The sequence below is a fragment of the Felis catus genome, chromosome X (assembly GCF_018350175.1).
Source record: "Felis catus isolate Fca126 chromosome X, F.catus_Fca126_mat1.0, whole genome shotgun sequence".
NCBI classification, from domain to species: Eukaryota; Metazoa; Chordata; class Mammalia; order Carnivora; family Felidae; genus Felis; species Felis catus.
Genome location: NC_058386.1, coordinates 23703161 through 23727031, shown reverse-complemented (window position 1 = coordinate 23727031; position 23871 = coordinate 23703161). Strand labels below are relative to the sequence as shown.

At 37.5% G+C, this 23871-nt stretch overlaps 1 long non-coding RNA gene across 1 annotated transcript in view; it reads right to left on the bottom strand.

The window, feature by feature from the left end:
* Positions 1-23221, bottom strand: part of LOC123383379 — a 135543-nt gene extending 112322 nt beyond the window's left edge. The window contains exons 1-3 of the long non-coding RNA XR_006593069.1: positions 22551-23221; positions 9466-9570; positions 6861-7101 (exon numbers count right to left, since the gene is read on the bottom strand). This is a non-coding gene — a long non-coding RNA (uncharacterized LOC123383379). The remainder of the gene's footprint in view (positions 1-6860; positions 7102-9465; positions 9571-22550) is intronic.
* Positions 23222-23871: the final 650 nt, after the last annotated feature.

Below are 23871 nucleotides of genomic sequence, written 5' to 3'. Positions count from 1 at the left end.
AAAGCTTATGAAAGAAATGGAAGAAGACACAAAAATGGAAAAAGATTTCATGCTCCTGGATAGGAAGAACAAATATTGTTAACATGTCAATACTACCCAAAGCAATCTACAAATTCAACGCAATTCCTATCAAAATAACACCAGCATTCTTCACAGAGATAGAACAAATAATCCTAAAATTTGTATGGAACCAGAAAAGACACCGAATAGCCAAAGCAATCTTGAAAAAGAAACTGAAAGCAGGAGGCATCACAAACCCAGACTTCAAGCTATACTACAAAGCTGTAATCATCAAGACACTATGGTACTGACACAAGGACACACACTCAGATCTATGGAACAGAATAGAGAATCCAGAAATGGACCCACAAACGTATGGCCAACTCATCTTTGACAAAGCAGGAAAGAATATCCAATGGAATAAAGACACTCTCTTCAGCAAGTGGTGCTGGGAAAACTGGACAGTGACATGCAGATGAATGAACCTGGACCACTTTCTTACACTATACACAATAATAAACTCAAAATGGATGAAAGACCTCAATGTAAGACAGGAAGCCATCAAAATCCTCGAGGAAAAAGCAGGCAAAAACTTCTTTGATCTTGGACGCAGCAACTTCTTACTCAACACGTCTCCAAAGGCAAGGGAAACAAAAGCAAAAATGAATTACTGGGATCTCATCAAAATAAAAAGCTTCTGCACAGCGAAGGAAACAATCAGCAAAACTAAAAGGCAACCAACAGAATGGGAAAAGATATCTGCAAACTACATATCAGATAAAGGGTTAGTATCCAAAATCTATAAATAACTTATCAAATTCAACACCTAAAAACCAAATAATCCAGTGAAGAAATGGGCAAAAGACATGACTAGACACTTCTCCAAAGAAGACATCCAGATGGCCAACAGACACATGAAAAAATGCTCAACATCACTCATCATCAGGGAAATACAAATCAAAACCACAATGAGATACCACCTTACACCTGTCCGAATGGCTACCATGAACAACTCAGGCAACAACAGATATTGGCGAGGCTGTGGAGAACGAGGATCTCTTTTGCATTGTTGGTGTCAATGCAAGCTGGTGCGGCCACTCTGGAAAACAGTATGGAGGTTCCTCAAAAAATTAAAAATAGAACTCCCCTACGACCCAACAATGGCACTACTAGATATTTATCCAAGGGATACAGGTGTCCTGTTTTGAAGGGACACATGCACCCCAATGTTTATAGCAGCACTATCCACAAGAGCCAAAATATGGAAAGAGCCCAAATATCCATCGATGCATGAATGGATAAAGAAGATGTGGTATACACACACACACACACACACACACACACACACACACACACACACACACAATGGAGTATTCCTTGGCAATCAAAAAGAATGAAATCTTGCCATCTGCAACTACGTGGATGGAAATGGAGGGTATTATGCCAAGTGAAATTAGTCACAGAAAGACAAATATCATATGACTTCACTCATATGAGGACTTTAAGTGACAAAACAGATGAACATAAGGAAAGGGAAACAAAAACAATATAAAAACAGGGAGGGGGACAAAATAGAAGAGACTTATAAATATGGAGAACAAATTGAGTGGTTGTGGGAGGGGGGATGGGCTAAATTGGTGAGGGGCATTAAGGAATCTACTCCTGACACCATTGTTGCACTATATGCTAACTAATTTGGATGCAAATTTAAAAAAAAATAAATTAAAAAATGCTTATATATAATTTTTTAATCAGCAAAAACACTACAACATTTCATGGCTCTAAATGACATATTGAATATATATTTATATTTTATTAAACTCAAAACTTTTCTTCCCAATCAAAATAACAACAATGTTAAACTGAGGGGGATTACTACATAAATCCTGTATGTGCATAGATTGTGTATGCATGTTTTGCTTTAACACCAAATATTGAACTTTTACTTCTAGTTGTGTGTGTGTGTGTGTATATATACACACACACACACACACACACACATATATATATATATATATATATATATATATATATATATATATAAAATATGGTTCTAAAATGTGGTTATTTTACTTTCTTCCTGACCATATTAAAAATCCTCTAAGAAGATAAAAGCCATTTCAACTTAACTATAAAATAATAATAATCAAACAGGGAAATACAAGGTAAAGGGGTAGCCAGAACTCTCAGTGTACAAATATGTGTAAATTAGTATTATTTACTTCAAAATGAAAAAGATAGGACACATAAATTTAGAAATGAGAATGTTAGTGATTCTTTTAAAGAAATGAAGATTATACATAGAAAAAAATGAGAAAATTACTACTTTTATTTCATTGTCAATTAAAAATAAGATAATTTTTAAAAAGTTAAAGTCGTATAAGCAATATATTTTCTTCAATCTACATAAACAGTGTTCCCACCTATGTAGAATAATACGTAACAAGAGTAGAGAGAGGTCTTCATAGAAAGTAGAAAATGGAAGCTCTGGCTCTTGTGATATAATAACAAGACAAATGATATATTGAATTTACTTATGTGAATATCCAGATGCAATATATTCATATATAACTATTATTTATAAAAGTATAAAAGTATATATTCATACATAAATTCAAATTCACTCACAACCACACTTCAAATATTCAATATATTCAAAAAAGCTTACTATCAATGAATTTCAAGTTTAGTCCTTGGGCTTCATTTATTGGCTCTTTCATGTATTAAAATATCATCAAGTGTTTGTTATATGCCAGATGGCACACTTACTGAAAATATCCAGATAAATAAGATGTGGCTTTTACTGGAGCGCCTGGGTGGCTCATTCTGTTAAGCATTCAACTTCAGCTCAGGTCATGATCTCATGGTCTGTGAGTTCGAGCTCTGCATCGGGGGTCTGTGCTGACAGCTCAGAGCCTGGAGCCTGCTTCGCATTCTGTGTCTCCCTCTCTCTCTGACCCTTCCCCACTCATGCTCTGTCTCTCTCTGTCTGTGAAAAATGAATGAACCTTAAAAAAAAAAAAAGATATGGCTCCTACCACTACTAAGGTTAGAGTTGTCATTAGGAATGAAATATGATGATGCCAATCACTTTAACCCTTGAAAATACTCAAATGATAAAAGAAGCATTTTGTTCAGGCATTCATGTTTGGGGAATCAAAACAACTACATTTCCTGGAGTGAGCCATTCTTTCCTCTAGATTCCAATTATTTTTATTCAAGGAAAACTAAAACTGAGTCATTTTTCTACTTCACCAGAACCCATTTCCTTACTTTTTCCAGAAACTATCCAGTCATCCTTCCCTTTCCATTTCTATAGCAATGAAGAAAAGGCTAAATGCATATAACTGGTATATTTGGAGGATTTTATTACTGCTACATAAAATTACTATTTTAAGCACTGCCCAGGCCATAATTTATAAATTTGGAGACTAACATGTTTAAACAAAACTTATGAAACAAAGTGTAAGGGCTAGACTTCCCCATTTATTGACGTTCTTGCTTACTCATCATCGCTGACAGTGTGCACAGTTCTGAATACACCGAACAAAATATTTTAAAATGCAAACGTCTATTGCTCTGATGCTATTTCCTTTCTCCTTCCTTTCTTATCAGAATTCTTATTGCAGACTGATTATTTACATTCTTTGTTTATTTGGAATTGTGACAAATTTCTGAGGATTCGTCCTTAATCAGTTACCTGGAAGATGAAATTTGGATCTATCAATAAAGACAAGGAGTTGATACCCTTAAAGAAGGAAATAAGGATTCACTGACGGATATGTCTTGCTTATTTTGACTCACACAATAGGGCTCCAATGTGTAAATAGAATTTTGAAAGATTTGTTTTCCATGCCTTTGAAGGGAGAAAAACAAGTGCTTTTTTAAAAAGCTAGTGGAACAATCCCCATGTTCAACACAATGGAAACTCACCATCTAAGCTAAAAAATAGCAAAATGAGGACACATACATTAGAATACCTTTATAGTAAAATATATTCTATGAACTTGGATGCAAAAGCCAGGGAAAAGGCATCCATAGAAGTTCAAGAGACTGAGCTTAGAAGATATAAATGCATATTAAAGATATTTAAATACAAATCATTTTATATAAACTCCAAATGTTAGGCTCTGTATTTGGAGCTCTGTTATACTTTTGTACTCAAAAATATTACAAATTCCTTTGCATATCTTCCAAATTAACAATTTTTTAAGTATGTTAAGGGATCTAAGAATGGATTTCTAGGGCTGTGGAAACCTCCTGAAATTAAGTACACCATCTGCACTTGAGTTTAGCAGAATTATACTGGATGTTGTTAGTGGTGGGAATATATATGAAAATTTGTAAGTTAGATTCAAGCCAGGCCTTTGGGGTTAGGATGGGATTCCTGAGCATTAAGAAAAAGAATTACAGGGTGCCTGGGTGGCTCATTCCATTAAGCATCTGACTTTGGCTCAGGTCATGATCTCGCGGTTTGTGGCTTAGAGCCCCGCATCAGGCTCTGTGCTGACAGCTCAGAGCCTGGAGCCTGCTTCAGATTCTGTGTCTCCCTCTCTCTCTGCCCCTCCCCTGCTCTCTCTCTCTCAAATATAAATAAACATTAAAAAAACATTAAAAAAAGAATTACAAAATCTTTCCAAATAGTATTGGTACCTAATGTAAATACTGTGTATTATTTTACAGGCACTATTATAGGTATTTGAGTTAACTGAACTGATCTTCATAATAACTATGTGATAGGCACTACTGTTATCACTGATTTACAGATGAGTAACAGGCAGAGGGATGGTAAATAACGTGTTCAAGGAGACAGTACCTAAGTGGTGGCATCTACCAGGTGATGGGGGAAAAGGAAGGTTTCTTTCTTTTTTTAATGTTTGTTTTTGAGAGAGAGCACCTGAGGGGCAGAAAGAGAGAGAGACAGAGGATGTAAAGTGGGCTCTGTGCTGACAGCAGAGAGCTTGATGTTGGGCTCAAACTCATGAAGAACCATGAGATCATGACCGGAGCAGAAGTTGGACTCTTAACTGACTGAGCCACCACCCAGATGCCCCAGGAAGTTTTCTCAAGGTGGATTCAGAAGAACACAGGTTTGTTTCTGTTGTTTCACCATTTTGCCAAAATCAGACCAAAGGTTATAACCACATTTAATTTACTTTTTAAAAATGTTTGCAAGGTTTTGTTTTTATTTTTTACTTAACAGAAATGCTCCCAGAAGACAGGCTATTTTGGGAAAGAGTAAATAAATAACATTTACTAAGCTTCTGTTACATGCCAAGCATATATGTTGTCTAAATGAATTATTAGAATATCACTACATATTAGGTATTATTCCCCTCTTACATGTAAGAACACTGAAAGCAAGAAAAGATCAGCGACTCATCAAGATCGTGAGCAAATGAAAGACCTAAGTGTAATTCAAAACAGTGTTAACTGACTCTACAACCTGTCTTTTTGCAAACACAACATGCTGCTGCCCAGGAGGTAGAAAGCAAATTTACTTGGTTAAAATAATTAACACTGAAGACAGACATCTTCCAGAATTTCAAAATAAAATTACAAGAAGATACAATTATAACAACTCTAAAAAAATTGGTTAATAAAATCATCACAATTAACAGCTACCATCAAAAGACATTTTTAAGAGGTTAATTTCACTCAACACTAGCACTGTGTTAAATTCCAGCTGGTGATATAACTGAATTTTTTTAGGTGAAGAACAGAAATAACTTCAATAATTGTAAATAACCCATCCTTGCCTGTGATTGAATATATCTCCAGGAAATGCATCTATTCACAGTACGAATATGTAAAGTATACTGGATGATGATAATGCCTTTAATCTTTACAATTTTATACATCAACTTGAAAAATGGACTTTGCTGTTTTAAGACTTCATTAACCATAGGGAAGATAGGGGCACGGGTAAACACTCATTTCACTTGAACGTAAGATGCTAATGATGAATAAGTTTTACCTTCTACTTTTTATGTTAAATTTTTTAACATGTTTATTTTTTAAGAGGGAGAGAGAGACAGACAGACAGACAGAGTGTGAGCGGGCAAGGGATGGACAGAGAGGGAGACACAGAATCCAAAGCAGGCTCCGAGCTGTCAGCACAGAGCCCCGTGTGGGGCTCAAACTCACGAACTGACAGATCATGACCTAAGGTGAAGTCGGACGCTTAACTGAATGAGTTACCCAGGCACTCCTACCTTCTACTTTTTAAAAAACTACACATCAAATTGTTTTAAAGACTAAGAGTTTAGAATAAGTGTAATAACATTCAACCGAGTCAGTTAAGGCATTAATTTGAATCACTATTATTAACTTATTTAAACAGAAAAAATATACACACTTTTTTATGTTATAGCATCTCTATTTACTGTTTTATACAAATCTTTGAAAAGTAAAGGAGGTCCTAGAATCTGGATATAATTTGTGCTTCAATTAACTAGATAAAATGAAATGTAGCTGCATGAATCTTATACATAATACAGTTTAACATTTTATTGCTAATCAACTTCTAAAGTGAAATAAAATTCATATATATGTTATACTTACCATACATCCCATCACCATTTGTTATAAATCAATTTGTAAGTGAATTACGGTTTTCTATATACTTTATCAAATTGGAGACAGACATCTTTTGAAAAGACATGAAACAGTAGATACAATAAAACTAAATTTAAAAATTCAGCATAGTATAGAAAAACCATATATATATATATATATATATATATATATACACATACATACATATGTACATACATACATATATTTTAATATTTGCTACTACGACCAAGATCTGCACCTGAGCATCCCTACCTGGGCATGCCTGAGGCTTTAAGGCTCACCTTGGCAGTGCTCCTACTCTGCATGGCATAGCATCTGCAGGGTGGAGGTTGGCGGAGGCCCCAGCAGGAACCACCACCATGAGTCCCGGTCCCTCTCATGGAGTCACTGACTGTCAACGATGGCTGGGTATGGGCCTCATGCTTCAGCACCATCCATTTTCAGGGATAGTTGATTTGGCAGGTGAGTTTTGAACACTACTTAGTGGATTACAACTTCCATGGCCACGGTCCTGTTAAAAAGCTACATATTCAAAGGAAATACAAAATACAAATAAATATTACCATCTGTTCACTGATGCCATTATTGTTATTGTATTGATTTTATGGGTAATACAATACCTGTTAACTGAGGAGTGTTTAGATTAACAAGAATCATGAGGCTTCGTTTGGCTCAGGTTTTACTGCAGGTTTTAAAATATACAAAATCTTTGGCCTTCTCCCCATCAGAGGGTAGAATCTAATTCCCCTCCCCTTTAACATGGAATGGTCTTAAGTGATCAGGTTTAAAATAAAGAATGAAGCAGGAGTGATGCTGAGACTTCGAAGGCTAGGTCAGGAAAGCATAGTTCTCTGTGGCTCTCTTTCCCTTGGATGGTTCACTCTGGGAGAACCCAGCCTAATGTTTTCACAACATTCAAGTAGTGCCATGGAGAGGCCTTTATAGCAAGAAATGAGTTGCTCTACTTAAGAGCCAGCACCAAACTGGCAGCCAGAAGTGAGCCACACTGGAAGCAGTATCTTTGTGTCCTGCGAATCCCTCAGGTGACCTAGTCATCAACGATCTGCATGCAAATATCGAGTTGAAGGAAGCACAAATGTAAAATCTCAAAAGGGCAATGAATCTTGGCATATAAAGTGTGTCAAAGAAGTCAGAAGATAGTCAGTATGGTTGCAGAATAATGAAAAGGAGGTGAGTGGTAAGAGGACCTGAACAGTGATGGAGGCTTTTCAGCTGAAATTCAGTTACTGTCACTTCGAGGTACTGGTAGCCATCTTAGTTCTAATGAGTTGGTGTCTCAAAAAAGGATTACTTAAATCAGAAAAGCTAAAGAAACAGCCATTTCTACTTATTTAGAAGATTTCTGGAAGGTACATTCACAATGCACTTGCTTGACATTTAATCAGATTTTTAGATTGGCAAAAATGATAGGTTGAATTTTCTCACTGTAAGTCATAACACCTCATTTGATAGCTTGCTGAATAGATGAAAGTATTATATCCATTCCAATTCATTCTTTCAATTCATGTCCATGAGTACCAACTAAAATATGATTGCTGTTACATGCAAAAAAAAAAAAAAGTATAACCTCTGCAATACTATCAGAACTTTATTGCTATTATTTTTCCAAGATATGAACTGAATAATTCCTTATGTGTTTCTTCCTCTATCAATCATATACTTATGGAGAGGAAACAATCATTATTTAAACACTTAAAGATATATTCAGGTTCAAAATGGAGAATACATTAATGTTTTTAATAAAATTAAAAATGCTTTCATTTGCATTTCATTTTAAAGTGAGGGACGCTAGAAAATGAAAGATGCTGATTCTTATCTCACTTAATACAGAGGCCCTTATTCTCCTTTCTTAAATAGAACTGACTAAGGAAAGAAAGCCCTTACTTCCAGCTATGTTATTAAGTCTTCTACGTGAGTCAAGTCATGAACTGTTACATGCCATCATATTCAAGATACATTTTAAATGCAGTGTTAAGCAGCTTACTGGGCAAAAAAAGTGAAACTTGGAAATAAAGGAGGTAGGTAGTCTTGAAATTTAATCTGTAACTTAAGCCTACAATGAATCTCTGCAGTAAAACTACTTTAACTATCACTATAGCTCCTTGTCTTCATTAAATGTATTATATATATATTTTTAAGGGACTTGACTGGAGGTATCAAGTTTAAAAAAATGGATTGGGTTGAGGTTGATCAGCAATGAAGTAGAAGAGCTGAAGAAGGAAAGGCACACAGAACTCACCAAAGCACTGTCTAGGGAAGAGCAAGTCTTGATCATATATATTATTGCCATCTCATTATAAGAAAGAATGCTTAAGCTACTGTAGGGGATTATTTGCCAGCCTAAAGTGTGTCTCTTTGGCATGAGGATTAAGTTGATTATTTTTAAGAAGCAGAAGACCCAGGAAGTTCTTCTTTTTACCTCACCCTTAAATGCCTAGAAGAATTTAGAGGACTTGCTCCAGGAAGAGAGCTATCACCATAGATAACTACAGTATAATATGAAGTAGGTGTGGTAGACAGGGAAGAATCTAGCAAAGGCTGTTTGTTAAAATTCCTCTCTATGTCCCACTGTTTCTGTATGGGCCAGTAAACATTTGTTTACCAAATATTTATGCTTGTTCATCTTCTTATGAATTGCTTTCCTTCCTTTGAAGTCCCAGACCCCTACCCCCTTCTCCTTAACTCTAGATGGCAGATATACCTCATTTTGCGCGACTGCCTTTGGAATCACTCATGTCTATGTGGATTCCACCTACGCACGAAGTGGGTTTTTCTTCTCTTAATGTGTCTTATGTCATTTTAATGATTTGACCCCCCATGAGAACTAAGAGGAGAAGGGGAAAAATTTCCCTTGCCCAACACTACCTTACAATAGAAGGATACTTCCTAAGATTCTTTTTCTTCTCTTATCGGATCCATGCTTCTTTAGCAGTGTTTGGGTTATAATTTGGTTTCTCACCATACAGCTGCCTAAAACAAAATAATTTATTAGTAATGTCAACACGTGCTCTATCGCATAGGAACTCTGGTATACAGATATTGATATATAGGTAGATAGAAATATTTTTATTCTGATTTTATAATTATAATTTTTTCACACAATTCTAAGCTTGGTGACTATAAATCTAAGTGATGAACCTGTTATTGTTATGCTCTTGAAAACCATTATCTGAACCCAAAAGTCCAGAGACCTGAGCCTGGACAATGGTAAATGAAACAAAATAATGTCCCCCAGTGACACCTTTGGGCAGATGGGCTTTCATCATTTTTTACACATTTATATTTATTTGTCCTTCTTTTGAGCTTATAAAGAATCATTTGACAAATTATTCTCTATGCATCTCCTCTGGGTTTCTTTCTCTTTGGGAGGGGCTTCCCTAACACATCCAAACACACTCCCTTTCCCCTTTGGCAATAAAGGAATTCTGGGCCACCTACTGAATGGGAGAAAATATTAGAAAACCATTTATCTGATAAGAAGCTAATATCTAAAATATTTAAAGAACTCATACAAGAGCAACGAAACAATCTGACTTAAAAATGGGCAGAGGAGCTGAATAGACATTTTTCCAAAGATGGCATACAGATGGCCAACGGACACATGAAAAGATGTTGAGCATCATCAGTGATCATCAGGGAAATGAAAATCAAAACCATAATGAAGTATCACCTCACGTGTGTCAGAATGGCAGATATCAAAAAGAAAAGACATAAAAGGTGTTGGCAAGGACATGGAGAAAAGGGAACACTTGTACACTGTTGGTGGAAATGCAAATGGCTGTAACCACTATGGAAAACCATATGGAGGTTCCTCAAGAAATTAAAAAAGGACTATTATATGATCAGCAACTCCACTTCTGGGTGTTTATCTGAGGAAAACAAAAACATTCATTTATAAAGATACATGCACCCCTGTGTTCACTGTAGCATTATTTAGAATAGCCAAGATATGGAAACAACCTAAGTGTCCATTGATGGATAAATAGATAATGAAAATGTGATACACACACACACACACACACACACACACACAAACACACAAAAGAATATTATTCTGCCATTAAATAATAAAACCCTGCCATTTGTGACAACATGGATGGAACTCAGGGGCATTATGCTCAGCGAAATAAGTCAAACAGAGAAAGGCAAATAAAGTATGATCTCATTATAGGTGGAATGTAAAAACAAACAAAAAAAATCAAGCCCAGCTCACAGATACACAGAACAGATTGGTGGTTGCCAGAGTTGGTAGATAGGGATTGGGTGAAATGGTGAAACTTTCAGTAATAAATGTCATGGGGACATAATGGTGACTATAGTGAAAAAAATACTGTGTTTATTTGAAAGTTGCTAAGAGAGTAAATCTTAAAAGTTCTAATCAAACACAAAAAAATCTATTACTGCATATGGTGACCAAGGTCAACCAGACTTATTGTGGTGATCATTCTGCAATACATACAAATATGGAGTCATTATATTGTATAGCTAAAACTAATATAATATTATATGACAATTTAAAAAAATTTCCAGCAAAGCAGATTTAAAAGAGCCTACATGGTCAATCACTATTCTTACTTCACTTAGGTAAATAATCCCTCCAACTTTATTGAGATTAGAGAACTTGCAAACAAATTAGTCTTATCAGAGTGGTACTCTGATAAAAATGGAGATGATTATAGACAGAAAAATTATGTTTCAGTAATATATCTTTGTGTATATCAGATTCTCGTACTGTTAATGTACTACCTATAACTGGACTGGATTCTGAATTCCTGAACTTTCCTTCAATATTTCAGTAGAATTCTCCACACTAACAAGTACCTTTTTCTCTCACTGTTTTGACTTGTATTTACTATGAAACTAGAACTGTGTTTTCCTGAAGTCATGCAAACTAAAGCTGGACAACTTCATGTAAACTACAGAGAAATCCCAACAGCTCATGTGTGGGCAATCTTTGTGTCTGCTGTTGTATAGGCCACTCAATAAAGTGCAACAGGACACCTGGTGACAGGTGCAAACTAGTAAATTCTACCAGACTGAAACCTCCATCCTCATTTCATTATCTGAAGGTGATCCAAACTCAACTCTAGAAATTTTCTCAACTGGATGCTCTCCAAACTCAGAAACTGAATTTGTAATTTGTCTGAACTATTAACTTTTGTTTTACTTTTGTTTCCATAGAAATGCCTCTCACTAAATTACCTGATTGTTCACATAACACAGAGGCCTAATTTAGGTGGAAGCTCACCTGCAACATCATCTCCTGAATTTTATTTCATGTTCGTCCTGTCCTAAGTAACCATTAGTGTATGTGTTTGCTAATACATGATGTGACAGGCAAATAAAATTTGAAAAGTAAAACCTGCTTGAGAAGTATACAGCAATACAGGCGTACCTGAATAAGAAAAACTCAAATAAACAACCTTACACCTAAAGGAATTAGAAAAAGAACAAAAAACAAAGCCTAAAACCAGAAGAGGTAAGGATGAGAATAGAAATATATGTTACAGAAGCTAGAAAGACAATAGAATAGATCAATGAAACCAGGAGCAGATTCTTTGAAAAAATCAGTAACATTGATAAACCTCTATCCAGTCTTATCAAAAAGAGAGAAAGGACACAAATAAATAAAATCACAAAGGATAGAGGAAAAATAGCAACCAATACCACGGAAATACAGACACCTCTAAGAGAATACTATGAAAAACTATATAGCAACAAACTGAATAATCTAGAAGAAATGGATGAATGCCTACAAACATATAACCTACCAAAACTGAAACAGGAAGAAATATAAAACTTGAACACAGACAACCAGCAAAGAAAATGAATCAGTAAGCAAAAAACTTCCATCAAACAAAAGTCCAGGACCAGATGGCTTCACAAGGTGAATTCTACCAAACATTTAAAGAATAGTTAATACCTATTCTTCTCAAACTTTCCAAAAAATAGAAAAGGAAGGTGGACTTCCAAATTCATACTACGAAGCCAACATTACCTTGTTACCAAAACCAGAAAGACACCACAAAAAAAGAGAACTACAGGTTATTATGTCTGATGAACACAGACATAAAAATCCTCAAAAAAAACAGTAGCAAACCGAATCTAACAATATAAAAAAAGTGTTTACCACAATCAACTGGTATTTATTTCTGGGTTGCAAGGGTGGGTCAATATTTACAAATCAATCAATGTGAAACATCACGTTAATACAAGAAAGGATCAGAACCACATGATCCTCTCAATAGACAGAAAAAGCATTTGAAAAAGTACAACATCCAGTGATGATAAAAACCCTCAACAAAGTAGGTTTACAGGGAACATAACTCAACATAATAAAGGCCATCTATGAAAATGCACAGCTAACACAATCCTAAGTGGGGAAAATCTGAGAGCTTTTCCTCTACAGTCAGGAAGAAGACAGAGAGGTCCACTCTCATCACTGTTATTTAACATAGTAGTAGTCCTAGCTTCAGCAATCAGATGACAAAAAGAAATAACAGGCATCCAAATCAGCAAGTAAGAAGTCAAACTTTCACTATGTGCAGATGACATGATACTAAATATATATAAAACTTGTAAGATTCCACCAAAACCTGCTAGAACTGATTACACAAATTCAGTAAAGTCGCAGGATAGAAAATCAACATACAGAAATCTGTTCAATTTCTATACAGCAAAAAAGAAACAGCAGAAAGAGAAATCAAGGAATCAATCTCATTTAAAATTGCATCAAAAATAACAGAATAATGGGAGGGGCCAGGGGGAAGTAGGGGATCCATACTTCCCAAGTTTCTCAAACAAAGAAGTGCAGAAGCCAAAGGACTTTGAACACTAGAGCCTGGGAGGAAAAGAGACTGAATCTACCAGGAAGAAAATGGGCAAGCTGGAAAAAAGATAGGTGGGTGACTGTGAACTGGGGGAGATAAAAAGAGGCCGTGTAGGCACAGAGAGGAGGGACCCCTGTCTGCAGAGAGACAAGGGAAGAGAAAGAGTGGCTAGGGAAGTGTACGACCATATCTGGACAGGAGAAAGACCTCGGACTGAGACTGAGAGGGATCCTATCTCTAACTGTGGGGCTTTCTTCAGACTGGGGCCAGCTCCCTGTTCACACACCTGGGGAGGAGGGGAGCCAGACCTGGGTGTGGTGGTAGGTTAGGGGCTCAGTCCGCAGTTGGAGAAAACGGTTCCCTCCCTGGAGGGCTATGCCACAGTACAAAACCTGCCTGCGTCCTCCACTCTGGGGGCTCACGGTGAGGTCAGTGGCGTAGTCTACAGTAGGAGAAAGCAGTGCCCTCACTGGAGTGCTGTGGGAAAAGACAAAGCCTGCCTGGGTCGGCCAACATCCAGCCTGCATCTGTGAGGGCGGTGGCTCAGTCCGCATTAGGAGAAGGCAATCCTCCCTGAAGTGTGTTAGCACAAAGCCAGCTTCCACTGTAGCCAGTGCTTTTTAGTTTTCTGTTTTTAGTCTTTAGTTTTTTTGTTTTTGTTTATTTGTTTGTGTTATTTGTTTGTGTGCTTGTGTGTTTTTGTCTCCTGTTTGTCTATCTGTTTTCCTTTACAGGGCTACTCCAAAGAACAAAACAAAGTACAACTGGTGGAGGGTCCAAAATATCACTACAAGTAGGGTAATAAAATAACCAAAGTCACAACAACAGAGACCAAGTAACAATCTCCGAAAAAACACCTCCTGAAGGGCCAGGCCCTGGACAGTATATGACCCTCCTTTAATATAGCAGGATTCGCAAGTGCAATGCACACAAGTTTTTAAACCACACAAGAGACAGAAAACTAGCCAAAATGACGAAACGGAAGAATTCTTCTCAAAAGAAATTCCAGGAAGTAGTGATGGCTAACAAATTGATCAAAACTGATTTAAGCAATATAATGGAACAAGAATTTAGAATAATAGTCATAAAGTCAATCGCTGTGCTTGAAAAAAGCATAGAGGACAGCAGAGAATCTATTGCTACAGAGATCAATGGACTAAAAAATAGTCATGATGAATTAAAAAATGCTATAAATGAGGTGCAAAATAAAATGGAGGCAGCCATAGTGCAGACTGAAGAGGCAGAGGGGTGAATAGGTGAATTAGAAGATAAAACTATGGACAAAGAGGAATATGAGAAAAAGAGAGATAAAAAAACCAGAAGTATGAAGGGAGAATTAGAAAACTAAGTGATGCAATCAAACAGAACAATATCCGTATCACAGGAATTACAGAAGAAGAAGAGAGAGAAGGGGGCTGAAGGTGTACTTGAACAAATCATAGCGGAGAACTTCCCCAATCTGGGGAAGGAAACAGGCATTGAAATCCAAGAGGAATAGAGAACTCCCTTCAGACGTAACTTGAGTCTATCTTCTGCACAACATATCACAGTAAAATTGGCAAAATATAAGAATAAAGAGAGAATTCTTAAAGCAGCCAGGGATAAACGGGCCTTAACATACCAAGGTAGACACAAAGGGTTGTAGGGGACCTATCTACTGAAACTTGGCAGGCCAGAAAGGAATGGCAGGAAATCTTCAATGTGAGGAACAGGAAAAATATGTAGCCAAGAATCCCTTACTCAGCAAGTCTGTCATTCAAAATAGAAAAAGAGACAAAGGTTTTCCCAAACAAACAAAAACTGAAGGAATTCATCACCACTAAACCAGCCCTACAAGAGATCCTAAGGGGGACTCTGTGAGTGAAAAGTTTCAAGGACCACAAAGTACCAGAGACATCACTACAAGCATGAAACCTACAGATAACACAATGACTCTAAACCCTTATCTTTCAATAATAACACTGATTGTAAATGGACTAAATGCTCCAACCAAAAGACACAGGGTATCAGAATTGACAAAAACAGAAAAAAAAAAAACAAAAAACAAAAAACAGAAAACAAAAAACAACAAGACCCATCTATTTGCTGTGTACAAGAGACACATTTTAGACCTGAGGACACCTTCAGATTGAAAGTGAGGGAATAGAGAACTACCTATCATACCACTGGAAGTCAAAAGAAAGCTAGAATAGCCATACTTATATCAGACATACTAGACTTTAAATTAAAGGCTGTAACAAGAGATGAAGATGGGCATTATATAATAATCACAGGGTCTACTCATCAGGAAGAGCTAACAATTATAAATGTCTATGCACTGAACTTGAATTAATCGCAAACATCAGCAACTTTATTGATAAGAATGCGGTAATTGTAGGGGACTTTAATACTCCACTCACAACAATGGACAGATCATCTAGACAGAGAATCAGTAAAGAAACAATGACCCTGGATGATACATTGGACCAGATGGACTTGACAGATATATTTAGAACTCTGCATCCCAAAGCAAAAGAATATACTTTCTTCTCGAGTGCACATGGAACATTTTCCAAGTTGATCACATACTGAGTCACAAAACAGCCCTCAATAAGTATAGGAGAATTGAGATCATACCATGCACACTTTCATATCACAATGCTATGAAACTTAAAATCAATCACAGGAAACAGTCTGGAAAACCTCCAAAAGCATGGAGGTTAAGGAACATCTAACTAAAGAATGAATGGTTCAACCAGGCAATTAGAGAAGAAATTAAAAAATATATGGAAACAAATGAAAATGAAAATACAACAATCCAAACGCTTTGGGATGCAGCGAAGGCAGTACTGAGAGGAAAAGACATTGCAATCCAGGCCTATCTCAAGACACAAGAAAAATCCCAAATACACAATCTAACAGCACACCTAAAGGAACTAGAAGCAGAACAGCAAAGACACCTCAAACCCAGCAGATGAAGAGAAATAATAAATCAGAGTAGAAATAAACAATATACAATCTTAAAAAAAAACAGTAGAGCAGATCAACGAAACCAAGAGTTGGTTTTTTGAAAAAATAAACAAAATTGATAAACCTCTAGCCAGGCTTCTCAAAAAGAAAAGAGAGAGGACCCAAACAGATAAAATCACGAATGAAAATGGAATTATTACAACCAGTCCCTCAGAAATACAAGCAATTATCAGGAAATACCATGAAAAATTATATGCTAACAAACTACACAACCTGGAAGAAATGGACAAATTCCTAAACACCCATACACTTCCAAAAATCAAATAGGAAGACATAGAAAGCTTGAACAGACCCATAACCAGCGAAGAAATTGAATCAGTTATCAAAAATCTCCCAACAAATAAGAGTCCAGGACCAGATGGATTCCCAGGGGAATTCTATCAGACATTTAAAGCAGAGATAATACCTATCCTTCTCAAGTTATTCCAAAATATAGAAAGGGAAGGAAAACTTCCAGACCCATTCTATGAAGCCAGTATTACTTTGATTCCTAAACCAGACAGAGACCCAGTAAAAACAGAGAACTACAGGCCAATATCCCTGATGAATATGGATGCAAAAATTCTCAATAAGATACTAGCAAATCGAATTCAACAGCATATAAAAAGAATTATTCACCATGATCAAGTGGGATTCATTCCTGGGCTGCAGGGCTGGTTCAACATTCGCAAATCAATGTGATACATCACATTAATAAAAGAAAAGATAAGAACCTTATGATCCTGTCAATTGATGCAGAAAAAGCATTTGACAAAATTCAGCATCCTTTCTTAATAAAAACCCTTGAGAAAGTCAGGATAGACGGAACATACTTAAACATCATAAGAGCCATTTATGAAAATCCCACAGCTATTATCATCCTCAATGGGGAAAAACTGAGAGCTTTCTCCCTGAGATCAGGAACACGACAGAGATGTCCACTCTCACCACTGTTGTTTAACATAGTGTTGGATGTTCTAGCATCAGCAATCAGACACCATAAGGAAATCAAAGGCATCAAAATTGGCAAAGATGAAGTTAACCTTTCACTTTTTACAGATGACATGATACTCTACATGGAAAACCCGATAGACTCCACCAAAAGTCTGCTAGAACTGATACATGAATTTAGCAAAGTTGCAGTATACAAAATTAATGTACAGAAATCAGTTGCACTTTTATACACCAATAATGAAGCAACAGAAGGAGAAACAAAGAAACTGATCCCATTCACAGTTTCACCAAGAATCATAAAATACTTGGAATAAACCTAAGCAAAGATGTAAAACACCTGTATGCTGAAAATTATACAAAGCTTAAGAAGAAATTGAAGAAGACACAAAGAAATGGAAAAACATTCTGTGTTCATGGGTTGGAAGAATAATTATTGTTAAAATGTCAATATTACCCAGAGCTATCCACACATTCAAAGCAATCCCAATCAAAATTGCTCCAGCATTCTTCTTGAAGCTAGAACAAGCAATCCTAAAATTTGTATGGAACCACAAAAGACCCCGGATAGCCAAAATAATATTGAAGAAGACCAAAGCGGGAGGCATCACAATCCCAGACTTTAGCCTCTGCTACAAAGCTGTAATCATCAAGACAGCATGGTATTGGCACAAAAACAAACACATAAACCAATGGAATAATATAGAGACTCCAGAATTGGACTCACAAATGTATGGCCAACTAATCTTTGACAAAGCAGCAAAGAGTATCCCATGGAAAACAGTCTCTTTAGCAAATGGTGCTGGGAGAACTGGATAGCAACATGAAGAAGAATCAAACTAGACCACTTTCTTACACCATACACATAAATAAACTCAAAATGGCTGAAGGACCTGAATGTGAGACAGGAAACCATCAAAACCCTAGAGGAGAAAGCAGGAAAAAACCTCTCTGACCTCAGCCACAGCAATTTCTTACTCAACACATCTCCAAAGGCAGGGGAATTAAAAGCAAAAATGAACTACTGGGACCTCATGAAGATAAAAAGCTTCTGCACAGCAAAGTAAACAGTGAGCAAAACTAAAAGGCAACCAACGGAATGGGAAAAGATATATGCAAATGACATATTGGAGAAAAGGCTAGTATCCAAAATCTATAAAGAACTCACCAAACTCCACACCTGAAAAACATATAATCCAGTGTATAAATGGGCAGAAGACATGAATAGACACTTTTCTAAAGAAGACATCCAGATGGCCACCAGGCATATGAAAAGATGCTCAATGTCACTCCTCATCAGGGAAATACAGATCAAAACCACATTGAGATACCACCTCATGCTGGTGAGAGTGGCTAAAATGAACAAATCAGGAGACCATAGATGCTGGTGAGGATGTGGAGAAACGGGAACCCTCTTGCACTGTTGGTGGGAATGCAAACTGGTGCACCTGCTCTAGAAAACTGTGTGGAGGTTCCTCCAAAAATTAAGAATAGATCTACCCTATGACCCAGCAATAGCACTGCTAGGAATTTACCCAAGGGATACAGGAGTGCTGATACATAGGGGCACTTGTACCCTAATGTTTACAGCAATACTTTCAACAATAGCCAAATTATGGAAAGAGCCTAAATGTCCATCAAATGACGAATGGATAAAGAAACTGTGGTTTATATACACAATGGAATACTACCTGGCAATGAGAAGGAATGAAATATGGCCTTTTGTAGCAATGTGGATGGAACTGGAGAGTGTTATGATAAGTGAAATAAGTCACACAGAGAAAGACAGATATCATATGTTTTTACTCTTATGTGGATCCTGAGAAACTTAATAGAAGACCATGGGTGAGGGGAAGAAAAAAAAAGGTTAGAGAGGGAGGGAGTCAAACCATATGAGACTCTTAAAAACTGAGAACTGAGAGTTGATGGGGGGTGGGGGAGAGGGGAAAGTGGGTGATGGGCACTGAGGAGGGCACCTGTTGGGATGAGCACTAGGTGTTGTATGGAAACCAATTTGACAATAAATTTTTTAAAAAAGCTAAGTCTTTGTAAACAAATTTTAAAAAATTAAAAAAAAAATAGAATACCTAGGAATAAACCTAATCAAAGTAGTGAAAGACTTGTTCTCCGAAAAGTGTAAAACAATGATGAAATAAACTGGAGATGACACAAAGAAATGGAAAGACACCACATCCTTATGTGTTGGAAGAACAAGTATTGTTAAAATGTCTATACCACCCAAAGCAATCTACACAGTGCAATTCCTACCAAAATGTATTTTTCAGCGAACTAGAACAAAGCATTTAAAAATTTTTATGGAACCCCAAAGATCCCAAATAGCCAAAGAAACCTTGAAAAAGAAAAGCAAAAAAAAATTGGGGGGCACCTGGGTGACTCAGTCGGTTGAGAGTTAGATTTAAGCCCAGGCCATGTGGTTCGTGGGTTTGAGCCTCAAGGTCAGGCTTTGTGCTCACAGCTCAGAGCCTGCAGCCTGCTTTGGATTCTGTATTTCCTCTCACTCTGCCTCTTCCCTGCTCACACTCTCTAAAATGAATAAATGTTAAAAAAATTAAAAAAAAAAAAGCAAAGAAAGCTGGAGGCATCAAAATTCCAGACTTCAAGTTATATTACAAAGCCGTAGTGATAAAGACACTATGGTACTGGCACAAAACAAACACATAGATTAATTGAAGAGAATAGAAAACCCAGAAATGAACCGACAACTATAAGGTCAATTCATCCTCAACAAAGCAGAAAAGAATATCCGATGTGAAAAAGACTATGTCTTCAACAATGGTGTTGATAAAACTGGAAAGTAACATGCAAAAGAATGAAACTGGATCATTCTCTTTCACCATACACAAAAATAAACTTAAAATGCATAAAATGCCTAAATGTGAGACCAGAAACCATGTAAGTCCTTGAAGAAAGCACATGTGGTAATCTCTCTGACATGGGCCATAGCAACTTTTTCTAGATATGTCTCCTGAAGCAAGAGAAACAAAAGCAAAAATAAACTACTGGGACTTCATCAAGGTCATAAGCTTCTTCACATCCAAGGAAACAATAAAAAAAACTAAAAGGCAACCTATAGAAAGGTAGAAGATACTTGCTAATAACATATCCAGTAAAGGGTTAGTATCCAAAATATATAAAGAACTTACACAATTCAACACCCAAAAAATGAATAATCCAATTAAAAAATGGGCAGAAGACATGAATAAACATTCGTCCAAAGAAGACATACAGATGCCCAATAGACACATGAAAAGATGTTCAACATCACTGATTATCAGGGAATGCAAATCAAAAGTACAATGCAATATCACATCACACCTGTCAGAATGGCTAAAATTCACAACACAAGAAACAAAAGGGGTTGGCAAGGATGTGGAGAAAGGGGGAACCCGCTTGCAATGTTGGTGGGAATGCAAACTGGTGCAGCCACTGTGGAAAACAGCAAGGTTGTTCCTCAAAATTTAAAAATAGAACTATCTTGGGGTACCTGGGTAGCTCAGTCAGTTAAGCATCCAACTTTGGCTCAAGTCATGATCTAGTGGTTTGTGAGTTCGAGCCTCACATTGGTTTCTCTGCTGTCAGCCCACAGAACCCACTTCGATCCTCTGTCCCTCTCTCTCTGCCCCTCTCCCTGCTTGCACTGTCTCAAAAATAAACATTAAAAAAAAAACTCTTAAAAAGAAGAACTACCTTACAATCCAGTAATCCCACTACTCGGCATTTACCCAAAGAATATAAAAACACTAATTTAAAGGGACAGATGCACCCTGATGTTTATAGCAGCAGTATTTACAACAGCCAAATTATATAAATAGCCCACGTGTCCATCAATTGATGAATAAAGAAAATGTAGGACACATATACAATGGAATATTACTCAGCCATAAAAATGAATGAAATCTTGCCATTTGCAGTGACACAGATGGAGCTAGAAAGTATTATGCTAAGTGAAATAGGTCAGTTGGAGAAAGACAAATACCATATGATTTCACTCATATGTGGACTTTAAGGAACAAAACAAATGAGCAAATAAAAAAAAGAGAGGGGGGGCACACTAAGAAACAGACTCTTATCTATAAAGAACTAATGATTACCAGAAAGGAGGTGGCTGGGACGGATGGGTTAAATAGGTGATGAGGATTAAGAAGTGCACTTGTGATGAGTATCAGGTGATGTATGGAAGAGTTGAATCACTAAATTGTACACCTGAAACTAATATCACACTGTAACTGAAATTCAAATAAAAACTTAAACACATTATAACACACTTGAGTTATTTTATTGGTTAAATCTTGGCTCCTGGGAAGCTCTACTCTGGGGAATTTTCCAATCCATGGCTATTTTTCTCCTTATAGTCATCTTATTAACCTCTGTAGTGTGTTTTATACACTCTTCAAAGGTTTTTAAAAGACTACCTTTAAATGCTATCAGTAGGCACTTACACACCAAATGGTAGACATCAGGCTGAAACAACTGAGTGCATTCAACAATCATTATATAAATGAGAAAGACAGTAGCTATGGGACCCTCTGGGCCTGAGGACTCAACTAGTGAAAACAGCAAATATGATTCTTTGTCCAGATTTCAACAATGGTGGTTATGGAGAATAACGCTGTACTCATTAGTGACACTCAGCCTACTGAATGACTAAGAGGGGAGGTAGGAGTGGGGATGCTAAATCAAAAACAAATGGAGACCAGCCTTTAAAATTCCCTGAGTAGGCAAAGCCTGTTCAGTCATACAAACAAAGCTTAATTTAGCTTCTTTTGCAAGAATAACCTGGGTCATTACTTGTTTATGCCTTAAGAAGTCACCAGTTTCCTAAGGTTGATATGAGATAACCACTGAATTCCCCATAATTTAAGAGAATTCTAATATTATAACCAATCATTATGAAGAATGAACAATCACTGCTTTCTTACTACATAAGCTGCTTTGTAACAATACACCGCTGAACCTCCAGGTTTTGGTTTGAGTGGTCCTGATTGGTGAACTGTCTTCTGGTGTGTGCACACTAAGCTTTACTAATTACCACTTCAGCAATTCATTGGTTTCACTTATGCGATTTCTGAATTTTTGACACAGTGAACCCAGAAGACTATAGACCACAAAGACTCTCCCATGGGGAAGCACCCCCCTTGCAGCATCATTGTGACCACTCACTGGGAGCCAGGGTTGTCCAGGAAATGTTTCGGCCACCAAACTTCCTGCCAATTAGGGATCTGGAATTCCTTCAACGCCAGTCTGTAAGAATGCTGAGGAAGTGAATGCTCTTAGGCGACCACTCTCTGTCCATTTGCTATGAGGAGAGCATTTTCTGTTACAACATTGGCAGCCGGCAGAGGAAGCAGGAGTCTTTCAACCTTCAGCTCAGGAATCACGAGCTTTTCTCGGCTACTGTCTCTCCCTAGCACAAGTGCTCCAGAACCTGCCCGCCGGGAACCTGTCTGCTTTTCAGGGTTCCGTGAGTCCTTCAGGCCCCAGGCAGTACTTACGTGGAAACTCGAGCAATTCCTACTAGGCTGTCACCTGGCCTTTTGGGCTGGAGACATCCCTGCAGAGGCAGCTGAAATCTTCCGCAACATTTCCACCACTTTTCTCATGTCACGGAGAAAAGGCATGGGGCAAGGAGGGGACTTCTGGATATCTGCCCTGTGGGCCCTTTTGGCAACCAGACTTAGCACAGTACTGCCAGCAGCCCTGCCCAAACCCCTTGCTATGGAATACATAGTCCTTTTCGGACGGAACTAAACTTCTAGTTCCCTGGACCCCGAGGCCACTCCCCTTTTGTCCTGTATAATAACATAGCATTACCATCACAAAAGCCCTTGACACCTAAATAGTCCAGGTAGTTCTTCCCCTCAGACCACGGTGGAAGCAGGGAACCAGGGAAATTAGTGGCCATTATTTTGCGTGATTGCTCGTGATTCCTTTCGGCTGAGTAGCCTGAGCCTTTTCAGCCACCGTACTTCTCCACTCTGCCCTTTACCTATTGGAGTATCCTGAGAAAGCTTCTGACCTCCAGTTCACAAAAATTCCCAAACGCCTCTGGCCCTTAGTTATCAAGAAAGTATGTACTCTTCAGACCACGTTTCTCCTTTGAGGCTATGGAATCCAGGGACCTTGGGCATCTGGGACCCCCTGGAACTCCATACATGTTCGGTCCAAGGCAATGGCACTCCAGGAGCACTTCCAGATACCTTCTTCCCTGGTGACTTTTCGGTCCTTTATGAGACTTTGTGCCCGCGTACTGGATTCCAGGAGAGCCCTTATGAGCACTAGCTTGGTGTGGAATGTATGGCCTTATTAGAAACCATCCGTCTATAACACTGGTGCAAAGGGCTCCTTTTCACTACCCTACCTCTATCTGTGCAGTGCGCTGAGGAACCTTCCAGCCACCAGACTTCCTGCAAGCTAGGGTTCCAGAATTCCTGCTGGCCCTGAGCCTATATGTCCACTAGTGAATCTAAGGTTCTTTAGTGGC